The 15,279-nt window shown below is 43.2% G+C and overlaps 1 protein-coding gene and 1 pseudogene across 1 annotated transcript in view; both read left to right on the top strand.

Moving 5' to 3' along the window:
- Nucleotides 1–7,238: 7,238 nt before the first annotated feature.
- Nucleotides 7,239–8,686, top strand: LOC101563840 (annotated as a pseudogene).
- Nucleotides 8,687–12,990: 4,304 nt separating this feature from the next.
- Nucleotides 12,991–15,279, top strand: part of Ift88 (intraflagellar transport 88) — a 125,239-nt gene continuing 122,950 nt past the window's right edge. The window contains exon 1 of the mRNA XM_023699165.1: nucleotides 12,991–13,113. The gene's annotated coding sequence lies outside the window, so the exon portion shown is untranslated. The remainder of the gene's footprint in view (nucleotides 13,114–15,279) is intronic.

Genomic DNA, 15,279 nt, shown 5'->3' with positions numbered 1-15,279 from the left:
GAAGTCGGCAGAAATTCCTACTCGGCGGGAGGGGTGGGGCAGGTAGGGCGGAGTCTTGAGTGCTTAATATGCTCAATAAGCACATTAATCCTCTTGGCAAGTATCTTGCCCTTAACTTGCTTGTTTAGAACAATGCCAACAGCATGCTGCGTAATGTTGTAGACTCTTCCCATTTTGCCATGGTAACATTTGGGAGGCATTCCTTTTTGCATAGTACCCATTCCCTTGATGCCTACAATATCACCCCTTTTGTAGATTCGCATGTATGTGGCCAAAGGAACAACCCCATCTTTTCTAAAAGGCCTGGAGAACATATACTGGGTTCCCCTTCTCTTGCCCTTTGTGTTAGTCATTTTGGTAAATTACTGGAAGATAGCAGTTCTGGCCAAAAGGAAGCTCATGATGATTTTCTCAACAGTGTGTATTGTTGTATCATAGGTCTTTAGAAGAGATTACCTCACACATTTTTTTAAAAATACCGTGAGGTCACTATTGATTCTTCAGACTGTGATTTGAGGCTTACAAAGATAGTTGATACAAAATTGTTTACCAATAGTCTATTCAGGTAACTGAATATTCTCTCACTATCCAGTAGAACCTCTGTGCTGATGAAAATGTTTCATGTCACCCTCTGCTGGCCTCACATGGCTGTTGAGTAGCACTACACCCATCTGTGGCTAGCACCTACCATGTTGGGAAGCATAGCTTGCACATGCTATTCCATTTGTCAGGACCTTCTTCCTGGTGAACCCATGTGTGAGACCCCTCCAAATAATGAATGGATTGTACTAGTGTCAGACTTTGTGCATAATTGACTAATGCCAAAAGTATCATGTACTTAATTTCCCTTGCTTTTTGGGTTTTGCCTTTTGCACTGTTTTTGCAGTACAGGGGGTGGAATCCAGGACCTTTTGCATGCTAGGAAGGCACTATAGCAGTGAGCTATGCCCTTCTATCCCAGTTCCACTGTTTCTTATCATTAGATATCTTCATACAGTATTCCTTTAGTTGTTTGAATATTCTCAGATTTTGCTGATTTTGGATACTGCACAAGAGGGAGTTTGCTTTGGGTTGGAAAGGATGAACTAGTTTATTTCCAAGCCACATTCCAGCCTTCAGGATACTACTTTCAAGTTGCAATGCTAAATTCACGTGTGTTATTATAAAAGTGAGTCAATTACTGACTCAAGCAAGCAGGAGAAAAAAGAAAAAAGGACATGTTATACTAGAGAACAAGAATTTTTGTAAGAAAGTACTTCTAAAAGCAGAAGGAAACCCAAGGCAATGGAAAGTTACTCTGTACAACTGCTGCACAGACTGCCCTTTCAGAAATGGGCTCTGTGACCACATGGGGCCTCAACTGCAACAAGGGTGCAGTGTGCCGGCTCATGAAAGGACAGATGTGCTCTTGTGAGGGAAACCCCCATGCATCCTCACTGTGAGCCCGGTGGGGCCACATGGCACCAGTTAGGGGAAACCACAAGCCAGATTCTATTGCTTAACATCTGTAAAAGTGGCCTGAACATTTAGTAAAGAAGGTTCCACCTTTCCCCCTACATCCTGCTCCCCTATTTTATTCAGTATCTATAGTGGAAGACATGATATGTTTCTCCCAGAACCCTTCCAGAGTCAAGGACACCTTTTCAGAGACATTAAAACATCTGGTGAAGAGTCCCTCTGTGTACAGCTTCTTGAAGCTGCAGATTACTTGCTGGTCCATGGACTACAGTAGAGGTGTTGTGTTAGGGGAAGAGCTTGACCTTTATAAAGGCACGCTCAGTATCTATACCATTCACCAAGACCAGAAGGTATGCCAGTGTGCTATCTTCCAGAAGGGACATTTCAAGCAGTTGGTTGTCTGAAAGATATTTCTTAATTATCAATGGGTGTAAAGACCACATTAAGCTGTTCCATGAACAACTGCTTATGATCCAAAATTTGCATTGGCCTTCTGTAGGAAAGGCAGCCTGGCACTGCTCACATTCTGCTCCTTGAAAGCATGAGGGGCCTGGGAATGGTACACTAATAGTTCTTAGTCTTCAGGTCTGTGCTTGCATTCCCACACAGCAAAAGTGTCCATCTGCCCTTCATAGGCTTGTGCCCTGGCAGTACCTTTTCTTCCAGTGTAATATGAGTTCTGTTCAGCATCTTTTTCCAGAACATCCCTGTTACATCACAGTTGAACACTTTTTGAACAATGTTTCCTTCTGCCTTCATGAATTCCAAAAATTCTTTCTTATAGGCTTCTGCAGGTACCTTGTCAGAACTGGAAGCCTCACTATGTCTTATCACACTGTGGAAGCCACTTCTCTTATGGAATTTATCAAACTATCTTCTACTGGCTTTACATTTATCACTTGTTGTACTCTTTCTCTTTGGCTAGCTTTGCCTATGACCTGCAGCTTTTCTCATCTGGCATTCCACATTCCTGGTATCTCCAGCTTCCTGGAGTCACCATGGTACCTTTGGCCTCATCCCCAAAACTTCACACACTGCCCTCTAGAAGGATTCTTTCAGACCTTTCTTTGAAATATGGGTGAAAGCTTTCCTGACCTTACAATTCTAGGATCTCAGTGTGCAACTGTGACTGCCTAGAAGATGAAAAAAATTACTCAGAGACAAGATTTAGTTCAAGTACCAAAAACACAGAGGGCATTAGAGAGCCTTAGGGAAACGGCCCTGAGATAAGAGCCCTGTGGTTATTCATTTGTGACTCAAAGACATGGGAACAAAGACACAAGGGGAGAAAAGCATTTTTTGACATAATATATAGGAATTTTGGGCACAGGGCTGACACCGGATGTTTGTCATGTGATATATGTTGATCTAATTTAAACAATCTTATGGTATCAATCATTGAAACTGTCCTACTAATTGGTTTTGAAACTGTCTCATTGCTATTTGTTTGTCTATAAAATTATTTTTAAAAAATAAGCAATCTTATGGACAAAGGAAACACATTAGCCAAATCAAACATCTTTGACAGTAACTTGCTTATTCTTCTACTGGCTGTTGTCCTGTTGATTCTACTCTAAACTCGAACCATACATTTTAGGAACATGGGAATTCTTATTCAAGTCCCTTCCTTAGCACACTCAGGTTCAATTCCTTCTTTGGCCAACATCTCCCTAAAACTCCATTTTTTCTGTTTTGTAATTTAGATTGGGGAGAGGGAAGAGAGTATAGGCTAGAGGAACACTGGGCTTGATGCAGGTAGATCATTACAGTTTCCACAGGCATTAATTCATTGGAACAGCATGCAGAGTTCTCTTAGTACTGCAAGAAAAAGCAGAAAAAAGATCATTTTAATAGCTATAAGAATCTAAATATGATAATCCTGACTAAAGAACCAGTGTTTAGGATTGAAATAGTAGACAGCATCATTGAGATGATCCAAAGTGATGCTGCCAGCCTCCACATAAAATTTATGAAGTTGAGCCTGAAGCCAGTCTTGGAGATTAGTGATGTATTCATCCAGATTTGTATGAAAGGTGCTATGAACAACGTGTAGCTTGCCCAGTCTCTTGGGCATTTCTTTGAAATCTGGGTGAAAGCCTTCCTGACTCAACAACTCTAGCATTCTAGATTCCAGTAAAACCAACATCACCTGGACAAGGCCACAAGTCTGTTTTCAGAGGAAGTGTTAGCTATGCCCCTTTGCAGCATGGATGCAGTGGCTTCTGAGAGCCTGGATAGCAGAGCATAGTGAAATGAATCTTAGACAAACATTCCCTATGAGACTCTTCTCAAGTGGAGGTCCCAGGGACTCTGCTGAAATGAAAGATTTATACTTTTGCACCCTTGAACCTGTGATGTGTGGGGTCTTGTTGATTACTTAGGTACCTTCAAAGAATCTTCTTGTCCCCTACAAGGTACTTGATTTCTTTTTAGCGTTGTTAATCTCTTTAGCAACTATACTTCCTTTGACTCCAGTTTTAAATATGGTTCTTTTTGGAGCAAAAATTAAGTTTTTAAAATTGTTCTCTTCTTTGTGCTCCCAATTCTTGCTATGAATCTAGATAAGAGCAGCCAGCTGTGTCCATGCCACGAGGCTTCCTTTAAATATCCTGTACTAGATCAATCAGTTCATTGGCCTGAATCTCAAGTCTCCCAGAAAGTCTTGAGACATAAATGAAATGTAAGCATTTTTTTTTAAATTTGAGTGTAACACACATGGACTTTAGTTCTATGACCAATGGAAGATGGCAACATCCTTGACAATAAGGATGTTACAACTTAGACTTTATAAGCCTGAAGTTTACTGTTAACATTCGTATCAGCATTCTGGTTTTCTGAGCTCTGGCCAGAATCATTCACCAAGCTCTGTTTATAGCATTCTAAGTCTTCTTCAGTCTGAATCTCCAAGCCTTTTGTTATGGTTTGTGTCTAGGTGTCCCCCTGAAGCCTCATGCAGTCATGGGGTGGCTCCTGGAGTTTGTGATTTATTATTGTTGGTGTAGATGCTGACCTGCTCTGGGCCAGATAATTTACATTACAATGTAAGGAGGGAAGAGAAGCTAGCTGCTTGAGCTGCTGCTACTCCTCTTGAGCTTTCTCTTGCTCTTTGCCACTGCCATGAAAAGTTGCTTTCTGCTACGTACTGCTCTGCCTTGGACCCAGCTGAATATGGACTGAAACCTCCAGTAACTGTGAACTCAATAAACCTTTCCTTCCTTCATTTTGAGTGTCAGGTATTCATCCCAGCAATGAGATAAGAGTAACTAAGACACCTTTCTAAAATTACACAAACCAAAGGCTTTTAAGCCACATGGTCAGTACAATCACAGCAATGCCCCCACTTCTCTGGTACATATTTCTGTATTAATCAGCTGCCTATTCCTGGGATATAATATCCAAAACTTGCAACTTAAAGGAAAGGTTTATTCTGGCTCACAGTTTCAGATGATTCAGTTCATGGCCAGTGGGCTCCAAAAGAGGAGCAGGCAGCATAGTTAGGAATGTTTCCTGGTACTCCTGGAGAAACCCAGCATCTAGTAAGAAGGCTGAAGGTGTCAGAGTATAGAGTATAATAGCATAGTAACAAGTGTTCCATGACAAAATGGCAAGTGTCAGTTAGAAAAGCTGCTCATAGCAGGAGGATGAGTAGAGAGGCTAACGTGTCCTGGTGAGAATTAGAGAACTGGTCCTCATAATTTAAGAAATATGTTCTTGAGGTACAGTTTGGAATGTGCCTTTCAGCCCTGAGCTTCTGTTTTCTCAAGCCTTGTTCTTATTCTCAAGCTCTCTCACTTTCTTTTCTGTTTATATTAGCCTGATAGCTTTTCCTTATTGCAACAAAGAATTCTAACTAAGACCACAAGGATCAGTAATACTGTAAAAGTCTTCCAAATGAAAGGGCATTATGGAGTATAGACTTCATCCAAAAGTCCAGGCACAGGGGAAACCAAGCAGGGATACTAAAAGAGGTTGAGCAGAAAATAATGTGACCAGATTTTCACTTCGCAATCACTCTGGGTAGTCGGGGAGAATAGATTGAATGAGAACCAGATGGGAGCAGTGAGAAAAATTAGAAAGCTAAGATATCAGAATATGCAAGAGAAGAGGGCTACTTAGCCCCTCCAGGTTGCAAAAAGGCAGAGATGGCAGAACAATTGGAGAAATGGAGGTTCAGCGGAACTATTGATGAATATCACACAGCTGAAACATTTAAGAACACTTACCCTAACATCATGAAAATGTCAACCTCATCAGATCAAACATGCCTATGCTTCATGATCTTCTGCTGAATAAATGTCCCTGGGCTAGTTCTCATTTGTCCTGGCTTCCAGCCATAGCAGATGTCCTTTTACAACTCCACCTGACCATGAAAAGGAAAATGTCACTCCTCTAGGTAGAGCTAATGAAACTTACCTTTAGGCTAGAACACAATTCTGTTAGAACTACTATCAACTCTATACACGCTGCAAATTATTCTGGTCAACAGAATATCCTGGTGCAATTCCTCCTCAAGCCCACTGGAATTCCTGCTCTATGATAAGCAGACTCCTACCATCTTCCACTTTTTGTCCTCTTATTCTCCCCATCTCTGCTTTCAAAGTTAAAACTGGATATCCTCCAAAGCCACTACTTGCCTTGAAGCACTCTCAGCTCCAGGATCCCCAAGTTAGGAGGCAGGCTTGGTGGTTCTTCCATAAGTTTCAATTCTCTTACAAACCTGCAGTTACACATCTCAGGCCTTTTTTATATGCTTTTTCAAACTATTCGCAACATCCTTCTTGTTCTTCCCAGTCTTTGCCATGTGGCTCAGAATGTACCCCTCTACTTATTCAGTGACTTCAAATATTGGGAAACCCCTCATTTCAAGTGGCTTCCTCCAGACTACATCATCATCAAACCTTGGGCCTTGTTACCATCTCAAAGCTGCCATTTCTATCACCAATTCAAAAGGCCTACTGTATCTGCTGGAGTGACATGTTTGAAATTGTTTTATCAACTGTGTCAGTACCTCTAAGCTGCCTCTTCCAGCACCTTTCCATACATTAACTCCATTTATTTCAAGCCCTTTATTATATAGTATGTAGAATATAGTATACAGTGTGTAATGTGTACTATGTAGTATGTATTACATTTCATATCTGCCATTTTAACTCCCATTACCTTTATGTCCTTTGTTTGCAACTGTCCGACCCATTTCTCACACTGGGTAAATTCTACCTCTTCCTTTTCTATGTCTGTACCTAATGAAGGTCCAGTGGAGGAAAAGAGGCCACAAGTGTACCAGGCAACTGAGCAGATGAGCATTACTATAAGTTCATAGATGTCACTGTCAACTAAGTATGCAAACATACCCAGAAACATTTCTACATTTCTCTAATAAGTGTCTTTTCTTTGCTTATTCTAAACATTTTTCATTTTTCTCAAACATGAGATCTCCTCCATTCTCTTCACTCCCACATTCCCCTCCAGCAACAGCCCCTTGCTGCTAAATTTCCATTAGTGTTAAAACATGCACTAATACCTTCCATCTAAAGATTTTTTAAAAAGAAACAATTTAGGGCTCACTCACATCCTAGCCAGTCTTCATGAGTCTCAGTATTTAGTCAATTCTTCATCATTGCTAAGGGTTGAATGTGTTTCATCCTCCAAGTTTCATGTGTTAGAGATTGGTCTCCAGGAAGCAGTGTTGAAAAGTGGCATGGACACCATCCAGAAGCGGCTGCCAGGCTTCATCTCCAGTCTCCATCTTCAGTTCCCCTGCTTCCACTATAGCCTACATCATGTCCATAAGGGTGACCCAGAAGTCCTACAAGTTGTCTACCTCCAGCCCCCAGCCTTCAGCAGCCTGTCCTACACCAGCGGGCCTGCTTCCTGCATCAGTTCCCCCAGCTTCTCCCAGATGGGCAGCAGCGGCAGCTTCCGGGGTGGCCTGGGGCTGGGTGGCTCTGGTGGAGCTGGTGGTGTGGGGAGCATCACAGCAGTCCAGGCGAACCAGAGTCTGCTGAACCCCCTGAACCTGGAGGTAGACCCCAACATCCAGGCCATGCATACTCAGGAGAAGGAGCAGATCAAGTACTTCAACAAGTTTGCCTCCTTCATTGACAAGGTTCGGTTTCTGGAGCAACAAAGTAAAATGCTGGAGAACAAGTGTAGCCTGCTGCAGAAGCAGAAGATGTCCCAGGGTAACATGGACAACATGTTTGAAAGCTATATCAACAACCTCCAGCGGTAACGGGACACACTGGGTCAGGAGAAAATGAAGCTGGAGGTGGAGCTTGGCAACACACAGGGGCTGGTGGAGGACTTCAAGAATAAATATGAAGATGCGATCAACAAGCATACAGAGATGGAAAATGAATTTGTCATCAAGAAGGATGTGGATGAAGCTTACATGAACAAGGTGGAGCTCAAATCACTCCTAGAAGGGCTGACTGATGAGATCAACTTCCTCAGGCAGCTGTATGAAGAGGAGATACTTGAGCTGCAGTCTCAGATCTCAGACACATCTGTGGTGCTGTCCATGGACAACAGCTGCTCCCTGGACCTGGATGGTATCATCACCAATGTCAAGGTCCAGTACAAGGAAATCGCCAAACGCAGCCAGGCCAAGGCTGAGAGCATGTACCAGATCAAGTATGAAGAGTTGCAGACTCTGGCTGGGAAGCATGGGGGATGACCTCCACTGCATGAAGTCCAAGATCTCTGAGGTGAACTGCAGCATCAGCAGCCTCCAGGCAGAGATTGAGGCCCTCAAAGGCCAGAGAGCATCCCCTGCAGGCTGCCATCGCTGATGCCGAGCAGCGTGGGGAGATGGCCATTAAGGATGCCAATGCCAAGCTGACCCAGCTGGAGGCTGCCCTGCAGAAGGCTAAGCAGGATGTGGCCTGGCAGCTCACAAGTACCAGGAGCTCATGAATGTCAAGCTGGCCCTGGACATCAAGATCCCTACCTACCACAAGCTGCTGGAGGATGAGGAGAACAGGCTGGAGGCTGGGATGCAGAACTTGAGCAGCCACATGAAGACCACCAGTGGCTATTCGGGAATGGTGAACTCACCCTATGGTTGCCTCATAGGCCCTGGCTTTGGGAGCCTCCAAAGCCCTGGCTTTACCCGCACCAAGTTTGCTATGGTTGTGAAGAAGATTGAGACCCACAATGGGAAGCTGGTGTCTGAGACCTCTGATGTCCTGCCCAAGTAAATGGGCCACAGCATCCTCTCCCAGCCTGCACCTCTCCCAAGGTTGCCCCAGAGCATGTGGGGAGACAGCTATACAAGGGAGAACTGGGAGCAAGAGACCCACCAGAGGCTCAGCTTAGCCCTCAGCCCACCTTTGGGGGGACCTTACTGCCTGAGGTACCCCTTCTTACCTGTGCCCTTCAACAAAACCCAATTCAATTGTTTTTTCCAAATAAAGCCTGGTTTTGCCACCTGAAAAGAAAATAAAAGTAGTGCGGAACCTTTAGGAGATGTGCTAATGGGAGGCCCTTAGATCTCTGGCCATGTACTCTCAGAAAGGATTAAGATGCTTGTCTCAGAACCCTGCCTCGTTCTGATGAGAATATTGTTATAAAAACAGCCTGGCCCCTACCACTCTCTCTGATTTCCTGTTTCATAATGTAATCTCATGATCCCACTCACACTTCTGTCATTTGTCACAGGCCCTTCCTGAGCATGTGCCATGTTTTTTTTTTCCATAATTTTATTGAGAAACAAATAGCAATGAGACAGTTTCAAATCAAATTGGTTAGGACAGCTCCAATAATTAACACATTGCATACTCTCTTCCTAGTGGTTATTTGCTGTACAAGATGCAGACATGATATCCTATTTACAAACACTATTAGAACAAATCCCTCTATTCATTAAGAGAATGTAACTATGTATCTATCCTAACCATTTTGAATACACAGATACAAAATGGACATTCATCTGTATCCCCTTTTTTGTTTAGTTGTGGGAGAGCTTCTGGCTACCCTGCACCGGTGGAACCTGCCGGTCCCACCCAGGCACAGCGTGGGTGAGACCCTCTTCCACCCCATTGGGACCCCCCCATGCCACTCTGCAGCACCCCCCCCACCCCGCACACAGAGTGAGAATTTCTTCCACATTCTGGGGACCTCCAGATCCAGTTGTTTTTTGTTTTTTCTGGTTTGGCAGAACCGGGGATTGAACTCAAGCCCGTGTGCTTGCCATGGAAGTGCTTATTCCACTGAGCCATCTCCCCGGCCCATCTTTAGAATACTCAGTGTCCACACTTACAACCAAACTAAAATCTCTTTTCTACATAGTTACCTTACCTCCACTATTCCATTGTCGTAGGACAAAATGCACTAATATAATTTCCAATTATTAGTTAGACCAGTGCAATCAGGCTTCTATGCTGTTTCATTGGAAAAGCTCTTGCTGGGCCGGCCAGATAGCTCAGCGGACTAAAGCACCTGCTTAGGCAGAGTGAAGGGGCCAGGGTTCAATTCTGTAATCCCAGCGCTTGGGAGGCTGAAAACAGGAGAACTACTACAAGTTCAATGTACGCAGTGAGACCCTGTAGATCCTGTACTAAATACACACACACACACACACACACACACGCACATACACACACACACACACACACACACACACACACACACAAAGCTCTTGCTAACTCTGTAGTGATCCTCATACTGCTACACACAGTTCAACTTACTTGACCTGTCAAAAGCATTCAACATGGTGGTGTACTCCGTCCTATTTGGCACATTGGTTTCCCTTACCTTTCATTGTCTTCAGTTTCCTGATTTTGCTCCAATATCTCTGACCACTACAGAGTGTCACTGAGGATTTCCCTTCTACAAAAATCTTTAAATATTATGTGTCGAAGCCCCAGAGCTAGGGCCTCTTTGTTGCCTTTCTATATCCTTCTCCTTCTAAGAAATCTCACTCACCCACAGGCTTCACATTTATTTTAGGAGCCAGTGAGTCCCAAAGGTCTATCTCCATATGAGATTTTATCTCTGAACTTTACATCTCTACATACAAGTTTTCTGGTCAACATCTCTATTTGAATACTTTGCAGGCATTTGAAACTAAAATGTTTAAAGTTAAACTTATTTTGGCTCCCAAATCTGCTTCTATCTAGTGGTTTTCATATTAATAAATGGCAGTAGCTTTACACTGCACAACTCAAGTCTAAGTTGAGATGCTTGTCCCATGTTAACTTGGTGTAGTTGTTACTTGCTTCCCATTTACCTTCCCATGTACCTAACTCTATATGTAATTAATAACAAGCCCTAGAAAGTCCCTTGATAAATAATTATTGAAGGCCATCTACTTTCAGGAACTTTTCTAAATACTAGAAATACTATTTGGAATTTTTTATAAAATCCCTGTTTCTATGGAAATTTTGTATTAATAATACAATTATGTTACCCTAGCATTTTGTTGGTAATAATAGGCACATGTTCAATAAATGCCTGTTGCATTAAAGTTCAATACTTAGAAGAAAAAGGGAATGATCACTCTCTGGGTATGTAATTCAATATATTTGAAGAGCAACCAGGCCAAGCTCATGTCTGTAATCCTAGCACTCTGTGAACCCAGGCTAAGGCAGGAGGATCACAAATTCAAAGACAGCCTGGAAATTTAGCAAGACCTTCTCTCAAAATAAAAGAGCTGGCAAATTAGCTCAGTGTGTGGCCCTGGGTTTAATCCTCAGCATAAATAAGTAAAAATAAATAAGATACCAAGTTGAAAGAACTTGACTTTGTTTCTGATTTTTAAAAGTTGAGGGTTCTGGGCATTTATAACCTGGGAAGCTTAAAATGTATAAAAGGTCTCTACATACTAAATTGCAGTAATTTGAAACAAGAACTCTATATTGTTCACTAACTTACTCAACACTTGTTGAACATCTGTTCTGAGCTAGGCACAGAAGCTTGATAGTATCAAGAACTGTATGTAAGATTTTATACTACCTATGACCTGGCAGGCTAGTCTAACACAGTTATATGAATCTGGCAGAAAACATATCAGAGACAAAGAACTTTATTCCGTGCAGCACAGCAAGCAGCTGAGCTTCATATTGGTTAGTTCATGGTGCCTGCCATGTGCCATTGGGCTAGTCCAGGTGGATGCTGCTTGTGCAATGAGTGCCACCAGCACAAATACCCAAGTTCAGGGAACATCAATCATTATGCCCAAATTCATTATTTATTTAGTGAGGTACTGGGGATTGAATCCAGATCTTTCACACTGAGCTACAACCTCAGCTCCCCCTAGCCCTTTTAAAATTTTGACACAGTCTCACTAAGTCACTAAGCTGCCCAGGCTGGGCTTGAATTTGTGATCCTTCTACTTCAGCCTCCTATAGTGCTAGTATTGCAGATACATGCCAGGAAGCCTGGATAAAACTTCAGTGTTTTACAATACACCAGGGCCAACTGGTCTAGGTTTGCGGCGGTGGGGTAAGACATTGTCTTTATTCTACACACAGCAACAAACCTGCTGTTGGGTGGAATAGAAGCAATTATTTCATACTTCTAAAGTATAAACATCCTTGGAAAGAGTTGTTATATCGTTCTCCACAGAAACAGAACTAATAGGATGAATATTTATGTAGAGTGAAACTTAAGGAATTGGATTTTTCCATTTAAGGTCGTTCACTCTAAATTCTACAGAGCAAACAAGTAGCCTGGGGACCCAGGGGAGAGCTGAAGATTCAGGGTCAAGCGTCAAGGCAATCTGGGGCAGAATTTCCTCCTCTTCTACATTCTCTCAAGGCCTTCAAAGGATTGGCTGAGAAGGTCTTCTGCCTTACTCAAATTATCTTGCATTAACAGTTAATCACATCTAAAAAAATCTTCACAGAAAAAGACATTTGAACTGATGGTTGACCAAAAACTGCCCTGTTAATACATAAAATTCACCACCTAGTCCAGAACAAAAGCAGTCTGTGCCTCAGTTCACAAGATGTGCAAAATCATGAGACCACAGAATGCTTCGGAACACACACCTACTGTTTAAAACTCATTAATCATGGGTGTCTTTAGAGTTCCCCGGTCTATCCCAATTTACCTTTAAAACACAATAAAACTTAACGAGAAATTAAATAATTATGACTTCTCTTCTTCGTTCACATATTAAGCTTTGCAATGACCATGATTCTAGGTGCTTGGGATACAACGTTTCGGTCGTGTCTCCTGAGGCTCTCGCCCTTCTGGAGAAAACAGGTTTAACAGCACAATAAAAGTGTGCAGAGGGTATAGCACGTGCAAGAGGGCGAGACCACCCAATAGACGTCCCCTCAGAACAACTTATACAGTGACCAAGGAAACTGTCAGTGGTCACGCAGAATACCTGTCCCCAGGTCCTGTAGGTTGGTGCTCTAGCTCCGCGAGAGACGCTATTTCACAGTGACTGCGGCACCACCCCCCGGTCGGCGGCCCTCCAGGACTCCGAGACTCGCTCTCCCGACCCTCCCCACCCCGCCGCCCGCCCGGCGCCAGCGCTTCCGGCCCGCGCGCCCCGCGCGGAGGACTGTGGGAGCAGTTTCCTTGGATTCCGCTTGGCGACGGCTCGGCCCCCAAGTTCCGGCTTGTGGACGCTCTGTAGATACGCGCCAACGCCAGGGTCTCACCTGGGCTCGACTCGCGGTCACCCGCTCCCCTCAGCTCGAGGTAGGAGAAGGGCTGGGGCCCAGTCCAAGCGCCTCGGGACACCTCGGGGCGTGTCCCCGCCCGCCGTGGGCCGCTTCGGGCGGTCGCCCGGGAGGGACGCCGCGCTGGGACAACGCCTGCCCTCGTCCCTGTCGCACCTGCGGCTGCAGGCGGCCGGGTGGTGTCCACCTCTGTCTTTCGGAGCGCGCGCGTTGGCCGGCACGCCTTGGGTCCTTGGCCGGTCCTCTAAGGGATGGTCCCAGATGTCCCGCTTAAGATGGCTGTGCCAGGTCATAGTCCCTACGAAGGAACTGCAGATCCCTTGAGACCCTTGCACCAGCTGCTGGATTTCACAGCGGTAAAATGACTGTTTCTCTTTAATCCTTACATGAGGGCAAGCGTTTGAAATTGTCTAATAAATGGTAAGAGTATACAAAAGAACGCATAAAGCACATTTTTAAGCATACATGCAAAGATCAAAACGTTCCAGAGACACCAAGTGGTCTTTCCTCACTCTGGGAGTTCGAGTACAGGACACAAACAACTCCCCCTTCACTGATACCAAAATTTACAGGTGCTGAAGTCTACTATATAGTGATATAGTATTCACATATGACCTATGCAAAGTCCCAGATACTTTAAACCATCTCTAAATTACGTCTAGTAATCAGTATAATGTAAATGCTTATTAAGCAGTTGTCTCACAAACTAGATTAGGGAATAGTAACAAGAAATAGTCTGTATGTTCAGTGTGGTGTAAGTTTCTTTCCCCTAAGATTTTCAACTTGCTATTAGTTGAATCCGAGGAAGGGGAAGGCTAATTCTATTAGTTTCCCAAGATTCTAAGCTAAAATTTCACCTTTTTTTTTTGTTTGTTTTTTTGTTTTACCTGGCTGATTCTCTGGTTGTGAGCTTTTAGGTGTGTTGGAAGTAGATTCTCCATCTCAGAAGAATGTACTAAAAGGATATCTTTCACAGTTAATAATTTTAGCTATATGTGTTTAATTTACATTGATGTAACATTATCCCCAAATTATTTAAGCATTAGGAGCTTATTACATATATAAGATGATTTTGAAATTGCTTGGAGAATCTAGAAATTATGAGTTGTATTTGCTCTACCATAAATAATTGTCAGCTGTGGGTAATTTCCTTCACCTTTTCTGAGCTTGCTTTTCTCATTTCTAAAATTAGTGTAGTCTATTAAATGCCTATTCAGTTAAAGTCTCTTCTACATGTAGTTTTTAAAAAGATGGTTACAACCTAGCAGAAATGATCTTGTTTTAAAAGTTGCTTGTTTTGAGAGCCAGCCAGATAGTTCAACGGACTAAAGTGCCTGCTTAGCGAGACGCAGGGACCGGATTCAATCCAGGCATGATGTGCTGGCCCCAGGGGTACGCTGAGACTCCCCTGAGACTGGGAGTGGTGGCCCATGCCTGTAATCCCAGCACTTGGGAGGCTGAAAATAGGATTACTCCAAATCCAATCTGTGTAGTGAGACCCTGTAGACCTTGTACTAAATACATTAAAAAAAAAAAAAAAAAGTTAAAGGAGCAAAGGTTTATTGAGCTCACAGTTTATAGAGGTTTCAGCCCACGATTAGCTGGGAACTTGGCAGAGAACAATCACAGTGGGCAAAAAGTACCAAAGGAACAAGTGGGAGAACAATTCTCTCTGTGCCCCTTTTATCTTATCCAGACTGCTGGGATTAGAATGGTGCCAATCCAGTCAGTGGAGTGGTCCAGCAGTCACTCACCCTTAATCCCAGCACCTTTAATCCTACATTGCACACTCTAGAGACTCTGTAAAAGCTCTGTGACCATAAGAGGCGTTGGGGGGACATCTAGACACAAACCTAACACACTCTGAGGCCATTCATTAGTAAAATAAAGGTCATTTGAACATAAGCAGTGTGATACTGCAATAGTTGACTTCAGAAGCAAGATGGCCTCTCACAGGGCATGGACACACTGAACAGAGGGACATTCATATCCTATGTGGAATACAGCAGAACTGTGTTATATTTTATTAAGCTACTCAGAATGGATGTAATTTAAAACTTAGGAATTATTATTTTGGACTGTAGTTAACCATGGGTAACTGAAACCACAGACTGTGAAATCATGGATAAGGGGAGTCTCCTGTACTATTTGAGTTAAAAATTTTAAGTTAAAATGTTTACTCTTT

The sequence above is a fragment of the Octodon degus genome, unplaced genomic scaffold (assembly GCF_000260255.1).
Source record: "Octodon degus isolate 3935 unplaced genomic scaffold, OctDeg1.0 scaffold00111, whole genome shotgun sequence".
In the NCBI taxonomy this organism is placed as follows: Eukaryota; Metazoa; Chordata; class Mammalia; order Rodentia; family Octodontidae; genus Octodon; species Octodon degus.
Note: the sequence above shows the minus strand (reverse complement) of the source record. Positions and strands in the feature narration are given on the sequence as shown.